Source organism: Triticum dicoccoides, chromosome 5B (genome assembly GCF_002162155.2).
Source record: "Triticum dicoccoides isolate Atlit2015 ecotype Zavitan chromosome 5B, WEW_v2.0, whole genome shotgun sequence".
Taxonomy (NCBI): Eukaryota; Viridiplantae; Streptophyta; class Magnoliopsida; order Poales; family Poaceae; genus Triticum; species Triticum dicoccoides.
This window is the reverse complement of record NC_041389.1, coordinates 460,706,527-460,725,852: the sequence shown is the minus strand read 5'-3', so window position 1 is coordinate 460,725,852 and position 19,326 is coordinate 460,706,527. Positions and strand designations below refer to the sequence as shown.

General features: G+C 44.0%; 1 long non-coding RNA gene across 1 annotated transcript; it reads right to left on the bottom strand.

The window, feature by feature from the left end:
• Window positions 1–1,453: 1,453 nt before the first annotated feature.
• Window positions 1,454–1,983, bottom strand: LOC119305755. Its single transcript, XR_005148763.1, has 2 exons — window positions 1,865–1,983; window positions 1,454–1,688 (listed from the first exon to the last, which is right to left on the bottom strand). It is a non-coding gene; the product is annotated as an uncharacterized LOC119305755 (long non-coding RNA).
• Between the last annotated feature and the right edge of the window lie 17,343 nt (window positions 1,984–19,326).

Below are 19,326 nucleotides of genomic sequence, written 5' to 3'. Positions count from 1 at the left end.
TCATGATAATTTTTCAAAGCACACATATAAAACAAAAAGAATGTGTGCAACTTGATGCGCTGTATAGCCAACTGGGCACACATGAGTGTGCAATCAAAAAATATAGCATACACACTGCCTAACATGATTTAGGCACTGGAGCCAAAACTAAACTAGCCGTCAACTGTGCAACTAGATAGCCCTCACCTATGCAACTGCATAAGTGTGGCTAAGCCAACTAGGATATGTACCTTTCTGATTTGCAAACTCCTGTACAAACGCATACCCTTGACAACAGGGCACATATGAGTGTGCAATCAAAAACACCACACACACACACACTACATGAATATGATTTACACGACCGCACACATGCGACTATGCACGTGCGTCTATGTCAACATGTGTGCACCTCCATGACTGTGCGTGTGTGATTACACGGACGAGAGTGTGCAACTTCGACAATTGTTTCGGCCAACTGTTTGACAGTGGATGTGCAACTTAAAAAAAACCATGGTTGTGCAACTTTGCATGGCTTCTCGTTGATGACATCTTTCTAGCTCTATCACCTTGAAAAAAATAGGACATGACGAGGCGGTGGGAGAAAAAAAATAGAAACATGGTGAGGCGGTGGCGCTTCTGCTCCAGCTCCATGGCCGGGGTCTCCCTGACGACTTGCTTACCAAGCTACAATGGATTTGTCAGCCCCACCTCAAGCACCGTTGCGCACACCGCCACCCATACTACCCCTTTCAGTAGGATGTGCAACTTCTACAGCTACCGCGAATCAACCTGTGGTTGAGATGGTTAGGTGGACAGTGGTATTCCCAACCCACCAGGGTTCAAATCCTGGTGCTCGCATTATTCCTGGATTTATTTCAGAATTTCCGGCGATGTGCTTTTAGTGGGAGGAGACGTTCCCGTCGACGACGAGGCGCCTACAGTGGCTTCGTAAATCTCAAGATGATATGCCGGCTCAGTCTTTCGGAGGTGCTCATAGGGGTAGGGTGTGCGTGTGTGCGTTCATAGGGGTGAGTGTATGCACGTGTATATGAGCGCTTGTGTCTGTACTGATGCTAAAAAAAAAACTTCTACAGCTATCCCGGCCAACTACACACAGTCAAATGTGCAACTCTAAAAGTATGGTTGTGCAATTCTCCTTATGGTCTTCATAAAATCTGAGAAGATAATTTACAGAATATATAGGCTGATGTCGTTGGAAGACAAAAGCACGGAAGTAGCCACAATACACACACGAAATAGAGTGTGCGTTCGTCAATTGACATACAAAATCACAAGACAAAAGTATAGAATTGCCACAATACACACAAGAAATGCACTTGCTATCATCTGTCATACACACCTGTATATTGTGGCTTCTACTCGTCGTCAATGTTCAGCACTGGTAACTTGTATTGTATCTCCCTTGAGGCGGCTCAATGACACACATCCATGACATAGCCAACTGATTAAATGGCAGTAATAAAATTCTGTCGCATAATATTACAGATAAGAACTAGTACTGACAAGTTTTACTGAATTCCATCACACTGAATATACTACTGCAAGAAAAGAGCTGAACTGAACCCACCTTCCTGCTGGCTAAATTATGTATTACAGTGCACAGGCGAAGAATACACAGCAACCTCACACACCCGGCGTTCAGAGACCAAGTCCAAAAGAACAACTGCTTTTTACAGCTAATCAAGCTGTTGTGCACCAAGAAGCAACAGTTAGGGAGCTGCAGAGTGAAATCAAAAGAAAAACAATCGATATTGCTAGATCAAATGAATTGATGTATACTAATGAGAGAAACTGAAACTTGCTGAACAGGAACTTGAGAAGCAGAATTTAGGATGGTTAGCAGCACAACACGAGTTTTCACCTCACGGGCTACATCTCTCGTCTGGAACCACAGCGCCGACCACCCGATGTTGAGCACGAAAGAACCATCCTCCCCCTCCACCTTCGTCTTCCCCCGTCCCCACGACCTCGATCTCCTTCCGCTCCCGCTCGACCTCTTCTTCACCCTACCCTTCTCCGCCCCCTCCCTGTTCCCCGCCCCTTCCCCGCACGCCTTCCTCCGCGCCGCGCCGCCATGAGATGAACTGGCTGCTCGGGCCACGCCACTTTGATCTGTTGGGTCTGCGATGTCGGGGGAGGAGTGGCCGTAGCTGGCCGTAGCACCATCAGCAGCAGGAGCTGGAGGCCGACGGTGAGGAGCACCACCACCATGAGTAGCACGACGACCTCCCGTGTAGCAACCTCCTCGACCTCCCGCCGTGGATCTCCACCGAGCTGCCGGATCCGAGCAGATGCAACAGCGGCCACCCATTGAATGGACGGATCCAAGGCGGACAGGTGGTCGGCGGCGGCGTTGGTGGAGAGAAAGGTGGTCCTGACGGAGTGGCGGTGGGGGTCGACGATGGAGAACACCGGATGTCGAGGAGGCCGTAGACCGAACTCGGGAAGCCACATAGTGAGCCCCGACCAGGTGGCACCTGGCCACATGCGTGACGATACGGGCGAGATCGAGCGGCCAGGAGCTGGCCGCTCGTTTTCTCAAAATAGTGCATATGCACTTTTAGATTTTAGGTAAAACAAGTGTAGATAAAACAAAGTTAAAACGTGTTTGCTATTAGCCAGGCACATGAAATCTTTTTATCTTTCAAAAAGACGATTTTTCAGTTCGTATGTTCCTCAATTGGCCAGCCAGTTTTTTTTCCTACGGCAGAAATCCTTTTCAGTGGATTATTTTTGTGGGCTAGATGTTTCCCTTTATAAGCCTTGAAGGAGCTCCCAGGGTGAAGATTTCAGCCCATTTTGTTTTGTTCGTATTTTCTTTATGCGTATGTCAATTGTTTTTGTTTCTTTTTCTTGAGTTGATTCCTTTTCTAATCTAGTACATAAAGTAATGCCACGATGAAGTATTTCGGAACAAAAGGAGTAGTAGCAAAAGACAAATGGGTCACGAAAAATATGTCGCTCCACTCATTTGGGATTAGACCCATGCTTTTATAATTCTACAGTAGGCTAGTTTTTTCTTTACAATCTTGCCACCTTTTCTAATTTTATGTTTCTCTATTTTTTTTCTTTTTTTTTCTTTTTTCGTGTGTATGTGTGTGTATGTGGATATGGGGCGTGTGTGTGCTTGTATGTGTGCGCACTCATGTGGATGCACACGTGCATGTCGTGCTTGTGGGCGAATGCGCGTTGTGTGTATGCGCACGCACATGTAATATTAATATGAGATGCAATTCATCTTTGATGTATTCGTGCATATACATTCTGAGGCGATGTCATCGACATAAGTAAGATAATTAATCTCCTACATACACATGCAGGTCATATATAATATGCGTGCCAATTTCGTTGGAGTCCAAAAAAAATAAACTATTATATGCATATTCTTGTATACTGTGAAAATGTGAATTTTCTGTTCAAATGTGTGCAAATTTTTCTCCTTATTTTTTTCATTAAAGCTAAGACCAATACCTTAAATTCATTCTTCCTTAAAAAACTTGAGTTCTTGATTTTGTTTTAGTTATTATCATAAAATACTGGTTTATTTTGTGACTCTAATTAAAATATTGTTTTTTAAAAGCAAAAATAATAATAACCTAAAGATTCCTAATATAATATGTTAGGATTAATTCCTTCTTATATTCCTATATTAATTTTTAAAATTACTTTGTATGTATGTATAGTGTATGGGTAGACAATGTTTTGCATGTATAGTGGACGAGATGATTTGGTGCCCAGCCTCAGCTGCACCCCAGATGAACAGAAAATACAAAAAAAACTAGAGAACTTCAAAAAGTTCTGATTTTTTGCATAGTTGATAATTTGTTGCATGAGGTGCGCTCAAAATTTTAAATTATTTGGCCAACTGAGTATCTCTCGGCAAAAAAGACAAGTTTGGGGTCTGTGAAAAAGTTTACTCGTCATGTATTGTTCTGACATTCCCGCAAAAAAATGTATTGTTATGACACAATTTTTCTTTTTTGTTGAGAGCTACTCATATGTCCAAGTGGTCTGAAATTTGGAACCTACCTAACGCACCAAATTATCTTCCATGCAAGAAACAAAAACCAGATTTTTTTTTGAATTTTTAAATATTTTTTGTGAATTTTCTCTTTATCGGGTTAGATGAGTCTGGGCACTGAAAGTGCTAGTTATCGACTAGAGGGGGGTGAATAGGTGATTTTTATGATAGTCTTCAAAACATGGGGGTTTTGAAGACAAACAATAGAAATGATCCTATTGATATGCAGCGGAAGGTAGACTACACTAGGCAAGCCATAGTCAAGTATTCAATGAAGAGAAAGCACGAAGACTATTAGCAGCTAGGCAGTATGGATCGGGATGGAAGATAGTATAAAGCCAATCAGAACAAGTAGTAACACTGTGAAGTCAAACAGATAAAGCAAACAGGCAATGACTTCACGAAGACAAACTATAAGTAAAGAGAAGGGAGAGATAGAACCAGTAGCTTGGAGAGGACAGTGATTTGTTGGACCAGTTCTAGTTGTTGTGACAACTGTACGTCTGGTTAGGGAGGCTGAGATTTAACTCAGAAGACCGCGTCTTCACCTTATTCCCCTTGAACTAAGGACACCTAGTCCCCGCCCAATCACTCTGGTAAGTCTTCAAGGTAGACTTCCAAACCTTCACAGACTTCGTTCCCGGCAATCCACAATGACTCTTGGATGCTCAGAATGCGACACCTAACCGGCTGGAGGATTCACAATCCTCAAGTATAACAAGTCTTCAGATCATGCGGACAGAAAGACTTCAGTGATGCCAAACACTCTTTGGGCTCTGGGTGTTTTGGGCTTTGTCCTCGCAAGGATCTCTTTCTCAAATGCTTCGGAGGTGGGTTGCTCTCAAACAACAAAAGCCGTGTACTAACTCTAAGCCGCCACCAATTTATGGTGTAGGGGGTGGGCTATATATAGCCACATGGCAACCCGACCTGATTTGTCCAAAATGACCCTGGGTCACTAAGGAACTGACACGTGTTCCAACGGTCAGATTTCAAACACACGCGGTAGCTTGACTTGGGCTACAAGTAAAGCTGACTCATCCAGCTCTGGATAAGATTTGCTCTCATTGTCTTTGCTTGAAGACATAGGATTTGGTTGAGCACTAGTTCAGTCACTCTGACTTTGTTCACTTGGACCCCACTTAACAGTACGGTGGTTCCTATGACTCAAGAAAGAAGAAAAGGAAACTATGAAACAGCTATGTCTTCGCACTCCATAGTCTTCACGTGAATGTCTTCTCGAGTCATAATCTTCGTGTGAATATCTTCACATACCACCATTGTCTTCAATGTCTTCACACATTTTTAGGGGTCATCTCCGGTAGATAAACCGAATCAATGAGGGACTACTACCTGTGTTATCCTGCAATTCTCACAAACACATTAGTCCCTCAACCAGGTTTGTCGTCAATACTCCAAAACCAACTAGGCATGGCACTAGATGCACTTACAATCATCCCCCTTTTTGGTGATTGATGACAAACTGGTTGAAGTTTTCAACGTGGATAAAAGTATGTGAAATTGTAAAGGATTAAGATATTGTCTTCATAAGTAGCAAAAGGCTCCCCCTGAAGATGTGCATATAAGTATTTTGCTTTTGAATGCAAATGCACATGGCAGGTTGTACTTGTGGAGATCATCTTCAACTAATGAAGATAGTTCATCATGCATGAAAGGATATAACGAAGGTAATGGCATGCATAATGAAAAATGGACGTCTGCGAAATGATTTCATGCGGAATTTATCATCACATCACAGAATAGCAGAGAAAGTAGTAGACGACCATCAAGTTTAAGTGTTACAACTCAAAGAACCAGATGCATCAAAAGCGAGAGTTGTAAGCACTTGGCAAAAGTATAGCAACCACCCATATGGACCCGCTTGAAGACTATCAACTCATATGCTTCTCCCACTTTTGTCAGGAAGGGCCAAAAAGGTTTGAAGACATAGAGTTTCTACTCGTTCCCATGAGGAGTAGGTGAAGCAGTAGGGTCGTCGTTGAGGTTCGGTGGTGCAGAAGAACTTGGTGCAGTGTCGATACAGGCAACGTTGTAGTTGGAGAAGTAGCATCATATTCATCAGTGATGACTCTAGCATGAACAGTTACCGCAGAGGAGGAGTACTCAGAGTCTTCGAGTGAGGGAGTCTGATGCAAGACAACGTTTCTGGGAGGAGTTGTATCAAACTTGAATCTCTCTGTGAAGCCATCGTCTTGAAGATCAGCTTCAGCACTGAGCAATGTCAGACTCTTTCATGACCTCCGACAGGTTTCATGAGTGACAAATGCATTCTTGGTGGCAAGGTTGTGAATGCGATTAACATCCACCAAGAGGCTTTGCATCTGACGCTTCAGCCAGTCGTGATGCTTATCCTGTTTTTGATGTAGGGCAACTAGAAGCTCTCGGTCATTGAGAACACGAGAACGCTTCCGAGGCCTTTGAGGAATTGTGCTTTCAGTGGCTTCAGTATGGGCACAATGGGGTGCACGTGTATTGCCAGCCAAAGGATAAACACGAGTAGCCGCAAGAATGCCTTCAATGGGTTGAGTGAAGCTTTGGTGATCGGCATTGTGAAGATAAATCGGCTCCTTGGCAGGCTCTGGGTATATGGCTTTGACAGACATATCAACCTCTGGCAGGAATATCAGATGGTTGAGCGCAGACGACTGATAGTTAACAACAGAGTGAAGCTTGACAAGGCGCATAACCCATGGAGCATAGAACTTCAGACCAAAGAGATCAGAGCCAGATGCATCCAATTGCTTGATGAAGAAGTCTTGAGCATTGAAGCTGATGCCATTGAAGATATAGAAAACCAATGTCTTCATTGATCCTTCAAGCTTCCCTGCAGGAGAATGTCCTTTGACAGGCCATAGAGTTCGCCTGATGATATGATAAATAGTGTGGGACAGATACTCTAGGTCTTCAACAAAGAATTCCCTTGGATATTTAGCGTCACGTGGCAGTGGCTTCATCATGCTCACCATTTGGCTCATGTTTGGATCAGGCTTCTGGAAGATGCTCTCCAAAGCATTGCGGTGAAGCTGGCAACCAGGTTCATATAGTTCACTTGGAGTGGGCAAGGCAGTGAGTTCAATAATGTCAAGTTTCGAAGTGGAGCGGTGCAGGAGGAGCAGTGGCCAGAGGCTTCGCACACGAAGCGCTTGGTTCAGCAGCAAGTTTCAAAGCCTTTGGTTTGTTTTGCTTTTGAGGCTTCGGCGGAGCAGGAGCTTCATCAGAATCAGCTTCATCTCCAGACTGATCCACTGTGGCCCTCTGAGCGGCGATGTAGGAGAGGAGACCATCAAAGTTGTTGAAGGGGCCGATGACATTGGGATTGGCATCACGTGTGCCATCAGGCCGAGGAGCAGAAGGTCCTGGATTGAAATTGCATCTGAGACTCTTCTTGTTCTTTACGGCAGAGTCCTTGGCAAACTTGTAGTTGCGCTTGAACAAACTATCTTCACGACACCATAACAGAGACGATGGGTAGGCATCAACAGGCTGTGGTCCACGGACCATGCAAGGGTAGAAACCCTGAGCAATAGCTTCAGATTTGGTCTTGGGTTGAAGATTTTTGTAGAGAATATCTCCCCAAGGACGCTTGATGGCATTTTTTTCATCATATTCCTTGGTGAAGAATCTGTACTTGAACCATTGCTCAGCCCAATATCTTTGAATCAATTGGATTTGTGTTTTGCACTGACCATAGCTCTCTTAAGGATCAGTTTTGTACAACTCATAAAGATCTTCAGGCAAATCCATTGAAGTGCCCCCGCGGTGCTGTCTGCCTCCCTTCCTTGCTGACTTTTCTGTGGCCATGTAGTTCAGACTGAATGGCTTCAAAACTGTCAAAGGCTTCCGTTTGCTGGTCAGACAAGAACTAGCTTCGAGAGAATTGATGTGATGCTGTAAGAATTCTGCAAATGAATGCGGACTATGAGAACCAAGGGATTCTCCCACGGACATGTACCTATGACAGCATTAGAGATGCGAGGGAAGGGGAAGAGGTCATATGCATTCTCAGAAGATTTTGAAGATAAATCAGTTTTGAAGACATTGACCTCATAGCGCGAAGACATTCACTTATTTGTTGGGAGTTGGTTCCAGATTTGTACGAATCCAAGAATAGGTACAAGTGAGGAATCAAACTATGTGTGAAGCATAAGTGAATATACTAGGCAGGATATGAGATGCAGTATAGGATAGATCCAAATTTGTAGACATAGAAACCACTTTTGGGTGGATAAGGATGAATCCATCAGATCAAAAAGACAGTAAAAAGTGAGTTTTAATTACCACACAAAGAACTGCTAGACGGAGCGAAGTAGGAGGTCGAGCAGTTCAATCTCCCGTGCCCTAACTTGGCGATGGAAGACACCTACGGCAACGGCGGAGGAGACAAGGTCTGCGGCCGACGTGAGGACGGCATCAACGAGGTCGCGGCAGCTAAGCGCTTCGTTGCCGGCGTCATCGCGAGCTAGCGTTGGCGCTAGGGTTTGTCAAGGTGGAAAGGTGGAAGAAAGATTTTGACCGTGATGTGATGTGTATTCATAGGGAGAGGGACAGCACAGGGCAATTACGCAGGTGCCCCTGGCGGTTCACATCTGAGGGACACGTGGAGAACATGCAACACACTAGAAGTTGTTCCATGTTCCCAAGCACGCCTGGACTATCGGGTGGTTGTTCCGGCTTCTCCGGGTTCCAGGCAATAAGGATTTAGCATTTAAAACAGATTCAACTTTTGTCTCTGTATCTTCTGCTAACAAGGACACAGAGAAGACATTCGACGGTTTCAATAGAATGCATATGATTTGGATAGATAGAATTTGAGGTAGAAGCATAGAAGAGATTAGGGTCCAATCACATTCACTTAGTCCAAAAGATTCAAGCGAGAATACATAGCTATAAGTGAATGTTGTAGAGGACAGAACACAAAAATATGTATATATCTGAGTAAGACCAAATCAACAAGGTGAAGATAATCATGAACTCAAATCAATGTTGAAGACAAATTAAATGCGAAGACTTAGCAAATTCAACACAAAGAGAAAGCACTCCAAACAAAAGTTTGGTGGTGGCGTTACCCACCGTATAGGAAGTATTAGACCCAGACACGACGCACAATTATCGTGGCGCTCCGAAGTCAAATTCCGCATTAATGTATTCACACTTAGAGAGTAAGTCTTCATTGATTGAAGATATACAATACTTTGTGTGTTGCACATCTAAGTCATCAACATGCATAAGTGTTAGGATGTGTGCCTAATCACAGGACATTTGAGGATTCTAAGATATTTAGCTCACACCGCAACTTGCAAAACCTTTTCTCATCCAAGGGCTTTGTGAAGATATCTGCCAATTGCTCTTCAGTGTTGACGTGAATGATATCAATATCTTCCTTCATGACATGATCTCTGAGAAAGTGATGACGAATTTCAATGTGCTTTGTCTTCGAGTGCTGAACTGGGTTGTTGGCAATCTTGATGGCGCGTTCATTGTCGCAGTAGAGTGGCACTTGCTTCAGATGGATACCATAGTCCTCGAGAGTTTGCTTCATCCACAGAAGTTGAGCGCAGCAAGATCCAGCAGCAATGTATTCAGATTCAGCAGTGGAGAGCGATACACAGTTCCGCTTCTTTGAAGACTAACAGACAAGTGATCGACCCAGAAAGTGGCATGTGCCTGATGTAGACTTGCGATCAACATTGTCACCAGCATAATCAGCATCCGAGAATCCAACTAGATCAAACTCTGAGCCCTTTGGATACCATAATCCTAGTGTTGGGGCGTAAGCCAAATGTCGAAGAATTCGCTTCACTGCTAAGTGATGTGATTCCTTTGGTGCCGCTTGGAATCGGGCACACATGCAAACACTAAGAATTATATCTGGCCTAGATGCACATAAATGGAGTAAAGAACCAATCATGGAGCGGTATACCTTTTGATCGAACTCTTTACCATTGGCGTCAGGACCCAGATCACTTTTGGTTGGCATTGGTGTCGTATAACCTTTGCAGTCTTGCATTCCAAACTTCTTCAGGAAGTCTTTGAGGTATTTCTCTTGAGATATAAAGATGTCATTGCTTTGCTGACGAATTTGAAGACCTAGGAAGAACTTCAGCTCACCCATCATGGAAATCTGATATTGCTCTTGCATCATGTGTCCAAACTCATCACTGTATCTCTTGTCAGTGCAGCCGAAGATAATGTCATCCACATAGATTTGGCACACGAACAGTTCACCATCATATGTCTTTGTGAAGAGTGTGGGATCCAGGGAACCAGGTTTGAAGCCTTTGCTCTTCAGGAAGTCTTTGAGTGTGTCATACCAAGCGCGAGGGGCTTGTTTGAGGCCATACATTGCCTTGTTGAGCTTGTATACCATATCAGGATGTTTTGGATCTTCAAGGCCAGGAGGTTGTGCAACATACACTTCTTCTTCAATCTTGCCGTTGAGAAAGGCACTCTTCACATCCATTTGATACAGAAGGATGTTGTGATGATTTGCATAGGCTAGCAGTATGCGAATGGCTTCAAGCCTAGCCACGGGAGGAAATGTTTCATCGAAGTCAATCCCTTCGATTTGAGTGTATCCTTGAGCAACTAGACGAGCTTTGTTTCTGACAACTTGACCACGCTCATCTTGCTTGTTGTGATAGATCCATTTTGTGCCAATGATATTGTGCTTCCGAGGATCGGGACGTTTGACTAATGCCCACACATTTTTCAGCTTTAACTGTTGAAGCTCTTCTTGCATAGCTTGAATCCATTCAGGTTCCATGAAGGCTTCAGCAACTTTGTTGGGTTCAGATATTGAGACAAATGTAAAGTGCCCACAGAAATTTGTTAGCTGTGTTGCTCTTGAACGAGTGACTGGACCAGGTGCATTGATGCTATCAATTATCTTCTCAATTTGTACTTCATTTGCAACACGAGGGTGAACTGGACGAATATTTTGCTCTTGCTGATCATTGTCTTCACTTGGAGGATTGGCTTCAGTCTGAGTATTGTCTTCAGATTGATTAGGTGCAGAAATGATAAGTTCCTCTTCTGCCTGTGGCTTAGAAGGTATGATCTCTCCAGTTCCCATGAGATTGATGGATTCACTAGGTGTAACTTCATCTAGCACATTTGGCAGGTGCTCTCTTGCGAGCCGTTAGTCTCATCGAACCGCACATCTACATTTTCAACCACTTTATAGTGAAAGAGGTAGAAGACTCTGTAGGAGTGCGAATCCTTTCCGTAACCAAGCATAAAACCTTCATGTGCTTTCGGTGCAAACTTTGAAGTGTGATGTGGATCCTTGATCCAGCACCTAGCACCAAATAGTCTGAAGTAACTGACATTTGGCTTCTTACCATTTAGGAGTTCATAGGATGTCTTCTTCAGAAGCTTGTGAAGATAAACACGGTTGATGACATGGCATGCAGTATCAATGGCTTCGGGCCAGAAGTTTCTTGGAGTCTTGTATTCATCAAGCATCGCCCGAGCCATCTCAATGAGTGTTCTGTTCTTGCGCTCCATGATGCCATTCTGCTGCGGTGTGTACGATCTGAAAACTCATGAGTGATGCCCAATGTATCCACGTAAAGGTTGAGGCCAATGTTCTTGAACTCTGTGCCGTTGTCACTTATGATATGCTTGATCTTGACGCCATAGTTGTTCATGGCACGGTTGGTGAAGCGTTTGAAGACATCCTGCACTTCAGTCTTGTAGAGGATTATGTGCACCCAAGTATATCTTGAATAATCATCAACAATGACGAAGCCTTAGAGACAAGCAGTAGTAGTGAGAGTAGAGTAGTGAGTAGGGCCAAATAAGTCCGTGTGTAGCAGCTCGAAGGGTTGAGATGTCGTCATGATTGCCTTCAAGGGATGCTTGGCCCTTGTCATCTTTCCAGCTTCGCAGGCACCACATAGATGATCTTTCTTGAACTTGATGCCCTCGATGCCTACGACGTGTTTCTTCTTCGCGAGAGTGTACAGGTTCCTCATGCCAGCATGCCCTAGCCTCCGATGCCAGAGCCAGCACTCTGAAGCTTTTGCTAGAAGACATACGGCAAGATGTGGTCCTGCTAAGAAATCTACCATGTACAAATCATCTTTCCGATACCCTTCAAAGACTAGAGACTTGTCAGATTCCATTAGAACAAGGCAACGATATTTTCCAAATATCACAATCATGTTCAAGTCACAAAGCATTGAGACAGACATTAAGTTGAAACCAAGGGATTCAACAAGCATCACTTTATCCATGTGCTGATCCTTTGAGATTGCAACTCTACCTAGACCCAATACCTTGCTTTTACCAGTGTCAGCAAATGTGATGTGACTCTTGTCAGATGGACGTAAGGTTGAGTCCATGAGAAGACTTCGATCACCAGTCATGTGGTTAGTGCATCCACTGTCCATAATCCATTCTGAAGACTTTGGTGTCATACCCTACAGTACAGTTAGGGGGATAGGCTTCACCAAGAGTATTGTGAAGCATAAACATTTGATGGACAAGAGGATTATCAAAGCTTAGATCAAGGTTAGGACAGATAGGATGATTGGCAAGCGATTCAGAAACAAAATACATAGGAAGACCATTTGGGCATTTTATCTTGGGCCCCACAAGATGTTTTAGGTCCCCAGCAATAGCATCAGATGCCTTTGATTTCCGGCCGGAGACCTTTCCCTGCAAAAGAGAGTTAAGTCTTCTTAACCACCCACATTTTCAGGGGTGGCTTCGAAGCAATGAGTCTAAGTGCAGCATCTGAGAACTTCAGCTTTGGAGCCCTAGCAAATAGCCTTGCAAGAGGAGAATAATACTCATATGAATAAGAAGAAAAGTTCTTAGTTTTATGAACATAGCGGTTTGAAGAAACGCGCTCATATTCATACATCTGAGTATGATTTCCCTGCAAAACATTGGCGTTAGGGTGACTCGGGTAAGTCTTCTGTCTATATGAAGTGACTCGTTTTCTTTTTGAAGATCTTCATGAACTGCTCTCAATTTCTCAAGTTCTTGCTTCCTTTGAAGATAATCATAGGAAAGCTTTTCATGAGTTGTTGAGAGCATTTCATGACGACTTTCAAGTTCCTCATACTTAACATGAAGATTTTTTATGTCTTCAATTAAGGACTGAGATCGGGTCATTTCAGCGTCCAATAGGTCATCGGTTTTGTCTAACAGTTTTTGAATATGTTCCATAGCTTTCTGTTGTTCAGTTGCAATTTTAGCAAGTGTTTTGTAGCTGGGTTTGGATTCACAATCAGAGTCATCTTCACTTGATGTTTGAAAGTAAGCATCGTGTGAGTTTACCTTGGCACCACGTGCCATGAAGCAGTAGGTGGGAGCGGAGTCGTCCTTGTCATTAGCATCAACGTTGGTGACTGAGCCATTATCTTCAGTGTTGAAGATGGACTTGGCAACGTAGGCTATAGCTAGAGCCAGACTTGCAACGCCAGAGTCGGACTCCTCCTCAGAGTCCACCTCCGCCTCCTCAGAAGCATACTCCTCCTCTGAATCCATCTCCTTTCCAACAAAAGCACGAGCCTTGCTAGATGAGCTCTTCTTGTGTGATGAAGACTTGGAAGAAGACTTTGAGGATTTCTTCTTCTTCTTGTCATCAGAATCATATTCCTTGCTCTTCTTCTTGTTGTTATTTTCATTGTCCCACTGCGGACACTCAGAGATGTAGTGACCAGGTTTCTTGCACTTGTGGCATGTTCTCTTCTTGTGGTCATGAGTAGAAGCTTCATCATTTCTTGAGCTGGACCGTGAAGATTTTCTGAAGCCTTTCTTCTTGGTGAATTTCTGGAACTTCTTCACAAGCATAGCAAGCTCCTTTCCAATGTCTTCAGGATCACCAGAACTGCAGTCAGATTCTTCTTCAAATGAGGAAACAGCCTTTGCCTTCAAAGCGCGAGTTCGGCCATAGTTGAGACCATAGATATCTCTTTTCTCAGTTAGCTGGAACTCATGTGTGTTGAGCCCCTCAAGTATGTCAGACGGATCGAGTGTCTTGAAGTCAGGGCGTTCTTGAATCATCAGGGCTAGGGTGTCAAACGAGCTGTCAAGTGATCTCAGGAGAGTCTTGACGATTTCATGCTTGGTGATCTCAGTGGCGCCGAGAGCATGAAGCTCATTTGTGATGTCAGTGAGGCGATCAAACGTGAGCTGCACATTCTCATTGTCGTTTCTCTTGAAGCGGTTGAAGAGGTTGCGAAGGACACTGATCCTTTGATCTCTCTGGGTTGAGACGCCTTCGTTGACCTTGGAGAGCTAGTCCCAGACTAGCTTCGATGCTTCCAGAGCACTCACACGGCCATACTGTCCTTTGGTTAGATGACCACAGATGATGTTCCTGGCAGTAGAATCCAATTGAACGAACTTCTTGACATCAGTAGGGGTGACACCTTCACCAGTCTTGGGAACGATGTTCTTGACGACATACCACAGATCGACATCAATGGCTTCAAGATGCATGCGCATCTTATTCTTCTAGTAGGGGTAATCAATGTCATCGAAGACAGGGCACGCAGCGGAGACTTTGATTATCCCTGCAGTCGACATAGCTAAAACTCCAAGTGGTTAAACCGAATCACACATAATAAGGGAGTACCTTGCCCTGATACCAATTGAAAGTGCTAGTTATCGACCATAGGGGGGTGAATAGGCGATTTTTATGAAAGTCTTCAAAACATGGGGGTTTCGAAGAAAAACAATAGAAATGATCCTATTGATATGCAGCGGAAGGTAGGCTACACTAGGCAAGCCATAGTCAAGTATTCAATGAAGTGAAAGCACGAAGACTATTAGCAGCTAGGCAGTATGGATCAGGATGGAAGATAGTATGAAGCCAATCAGAACAAGTAGTAACACTGTGAAGTCAAACAGATAAAGCAAACAGGCAATGACTTCACGAAGATAAACTATAAGTAAAGAGAAGAGAGAGATAGAACCAGTAGCTTGGAGAGGATAGTGATTTGTTGGACCAGTTCCAGTTGCTGTGACAACTGTACGTCTGGTTAGGGAGGCTGAGATTTAACTCAGAAGACCGCGTCTTCACCTTATTCCCCTTGAGCTACGGACACCTAGTCCCCGCCCAATCACTCTGGTAAGTCTTCAAGGTAGACTTCCAAACCTTCACAGACTTCGTTCACCGGCAATCCACAATGACTCTTGGATGCTCAGAATGTGACGCCTAACCGACTGAAGGATTCACAGTCCTCAAGTGTAACAAGTCTTCAGATCACGCGGATAGAAAGACTTCAGTGATGCAAAACACTCTTTGGGCTCTGGGTGTTTTGGGCTTTGTCCTCGCAAGGATCTCTCTCTCAAATGCCTCGGAGGTGGGTTGCTCTCAAACGACAAAAGCCGTGTACTAACTCTGAGCCGCCACCAATTTATGGTGTAGGGGGCGGGCTATATATAGCCACATGGCAACCCGACCTGATTTGTCCAAAATGACCCTGGGTCACTAAGGAACTGACACGTGTTCCAACGGTTAGATTTCAAACACACGCGGCAGCTTGACTTGTGAAGGAAATATGCCCTAGAGGCAATAATAAAGTTATTATTTATTTCCTTATTTGATGATAAATGTTTATTATTCATGCTAGAATTGTATTAACTGGAAACATAATACATGTGTGAATACATAGACAAACATAGTGTCACTAGTATGCCACTACTTGACTAGCTCGTTAATCAAAGATGGTTAAGTTTCCTAACCATAGACAAGAGTTGTCTTTTGATTAACAGGATCACATCATTAGGAGAATGATGTGATTACTTGACCCATTCTGTTAGCTTAGCACTTGATCGTTTAGTATGTTGCTATTGCTTTCTTCATGACTTATACATGTTCCTAAAACTATGAGACTATGCAACTCCCGTTTACCGGAGGAACACTTTGTGTGCTACCAAACGTCACAACGTAACTGGGTGATTATAAAGGAGCTCTAAAGGTGTCTTCGAAGGTACATGTTGGGTTGGCGTATTTCGAGATTAGGATTTGTCACTCCGATTGTCAGAGAGGTATCTCTAGGCCCTCTCAGTAATGCACATCACTATAAGCCTTGCAAGCAATGTGACTAATGAGTTAGTTGCGGGATGATGCATTACATAATGATTAAAGAGACTTGCCGGTAACGAGATTGAACTAGGTATTGAGATACCGACGATCGAATCTCGGGCAAGTAACATACCGATGACAAAAGGAATGACGTATGTTGTTATGCGGTTTAACCGATAAAGATCTTCGTAGAATATGTAGGAGCCAATATGAGCATTCAGGTTCCGCTATTGGTTATTGACCGGAAATGTGTCTCGGTCATGTCTACATAGTTCTCAAACCTGTAGGGTCCGCACGCTTAAGGTTTCGATGACAGTTATATTATGAGTTTATGAGTTTTGATGTACCGAAGGAGTTCGGAGTTCTGGATGAGATCGCGGACATGACGAGGAGTCTCGAAATGGTCGATACGTAAAGACCGGTATATTTGACGACTATATTCAGACATCGGAAAGGTTCCGTGTGATTCGGGTACTTTTCGGAGTACCGGCGAGTTACGGGAATTCGTATTAGGCCTTAATGGGCCATACGGGAAAGGAGAGAAAGGCCCCAAAGGGTGGCCGCACCCCTCCCCATGGACTAGTCCGAATTGGACTAGGGAGGGGGGCGCCCCTTCCTTCCTTCTCCTTCTCCCTTTCCTTTCCTTCTCTCCTACTCCTTCTACTTGGAAGGGCTCCTAGTTCTACTAGGAAAGGGGGAATCCTACTCCCGATGGGAGTAGGACTCCCTTAGGGCGCGCCATAGAGAGAGGGCCGGCCCTCCCCCTCCTCTACTCCTTTATATACGGGGAGGGGGCACCCCTTGGAGACACAATAATTGATCTCTTGATCTCTTAGCCGTGTGCGGTGCCCCCCTCCACCAAAGTCCTCCTCGATAATATTGTAGCGGTGCTTAGGCGAAGCCCTGCGATGGTAGAACATCAAGATCGTCACCACGCCGTCATGCTGACGGAACTCTCCCTCGACACTCGGCTGGATTGGAGTTCGAGGGACGTCATCGAGCTGAACGTGTGCTAGAACTCGGAGGTGCCGTACTTTCGGTGCTTGATCGGTCGGGCCGTGAAGACGTACGACTACATCAACCGCGTTGTTCTAACGCTTCCGCTTTCGGTCTACAAGGGTATGTGGACACACTCTCCCCTCTCGTTGCTATGCATCACCACACATTCCCCAACAGTGGCATCCGAGCCAGGTTTATGCGTAGATGTTATATGCACGAGTAGAACACAAGTGAGTTGTGGGCAATACAAGTCAGACTACTGATAATCCACAAGTATAGGGGATCGCAACAATTTTCGAGGGTAGAGTATTGAACCCAAATTTATTGATTCAACACAAGGGGAGCCAAAGAATATTCTCAAGTATTAGCAGCTGAGTTGTCAATTCAACCACACCTGGAAACTTAGTATCTGCAGCAAAGTGTTTAATAGCAAAGTAATATGATAGTGGTGGTAACGGTAACAAAAGTAAAGACAGCAAAAGTAATGTTTTTGGTATTTTGTAGTGATTGTAACAGTAACAACGGAAAAGTAAATAAGCGAGAACCAGTATGTGGAAAGCTCGTAGGCACCAGATTAGTGATGGATAATTATGTCGGATGCGGTTCATCATGTAACAGTCATAACATAGGGTGACACAGAACTAGCTCCAATTCATCAATGTAATGTAGGCATGTATTCCGAATATAGTCATACGTGCTTATGGAAAAGAACTTGCATGACATCTTTTGTCCTACCCTCCCGTGGCAGCGGGGTCCTATTGGAAACTAAGGGATATTAAGGACTCCTTTTAATAGAGAACCGGAACAAAGCTTTAGCACATAGTGAATACATGAACTCCTCAAACTATGGTCATCACCGGGAGTGGTCCCGATTATTGTCACTTCGGGGTTGCCGAATCATAACACATAGTAGGTGACTATAGACTTGCAAGATAGGATCAAGAACTCACATATATTCATGAAAACATAATAGGTTCAGATCTGAAATCATGGCACTCGGGCCCTAGTGACAAGCATTAAGCATAGCAAAGTCATAGCAACATCAATCTCAGAACATAGTGGATACTAGGGATCAAACCCTAACAAAGCAACTCGATTACATGATAAATCTCATCCAACCCATCACCGTCCAGCAAGCCTATGATGGAATTACTCACGCACGGCGGTGAGCATCATGAAATTGGTGATGGAGGATGGTTGATGATGACGACAGCGACGAATCCCCCTCTCCGGAGCCCCGAATAGACTCCAGATCAGCCCTCCTGAGAGAGATCAGGGCTTGGCGGCGGCTCCGTATCGTAAAACATGATGGTTTCCTCTCTCTGATTTTTTCTCCCTGAAAGCCAATATATGGAGTTGGAGTTGGCGTCGGAGGGTCTCCAGGGGGCCCACGAGGTAGGGGGGGCGCCCAGGAGGGGGAGCTGCCCCCACCCTCGTGCACAGGGTGTGGGCCCCCTGGTCTTCATATTTGGCGAGGATTTTTTATTATTTATTCTAAGATATTTCATGGAGTTTCAGGTCATTCCGAGAACTTTTGTTTTCTGCACATAAAACAACATCAAGGCAATTCTGCTGAAAACAGCGTCAATCCGGGTTAGTTCCATTCAAATCATACAAGTTAGAGTCCAAAACAAGGGAAAAAGTGTTTGGAAAAGTAGATATGACGGAGACGTATCAACTCCCCCAAGCTTAAACCCTTGCTTGTCCTGAAGCAATTCAGTTGACAAACTGAAAGAGAAAAAGGAAAACTTTTACAAACTCTGTTTGCTCTTGTTGTTGTACCTATGTCAGGCCAGCATTCAGGTTTTGAGCAAAGATCATAACTAACCACATTTGCAATAATTCTCAGGTCTCATGTTTACTCATATCAATGACATAATCAGCTAGCAAGCCATAATAATAAATCTCGGATGACAACACTTTCTCAAAATAATCATAATATGATACAGCAAGATCGTATCTCGCTAGCCCTTTCTAAGACCGCAAAACATAAATGCAGAGCACCTTCAAAGATCAAGGACTGACTAGACATTGTAATTCATGGTAAAAGAGATCCATTTATAGTCATACCCGATATAAATTAACAGTAATGAATGCAAATGACAGCTGTGCTCTCCAGCTAGTGCTTTTAATAAGAGGGTGATGACTCAACATAAAATTAAATAGATAGGCCCTTCACAGAGGGAAGCAGGGATTTGTAGAGGTGCCAGAGGTAGGTTTTGAAATAGAGATAAAT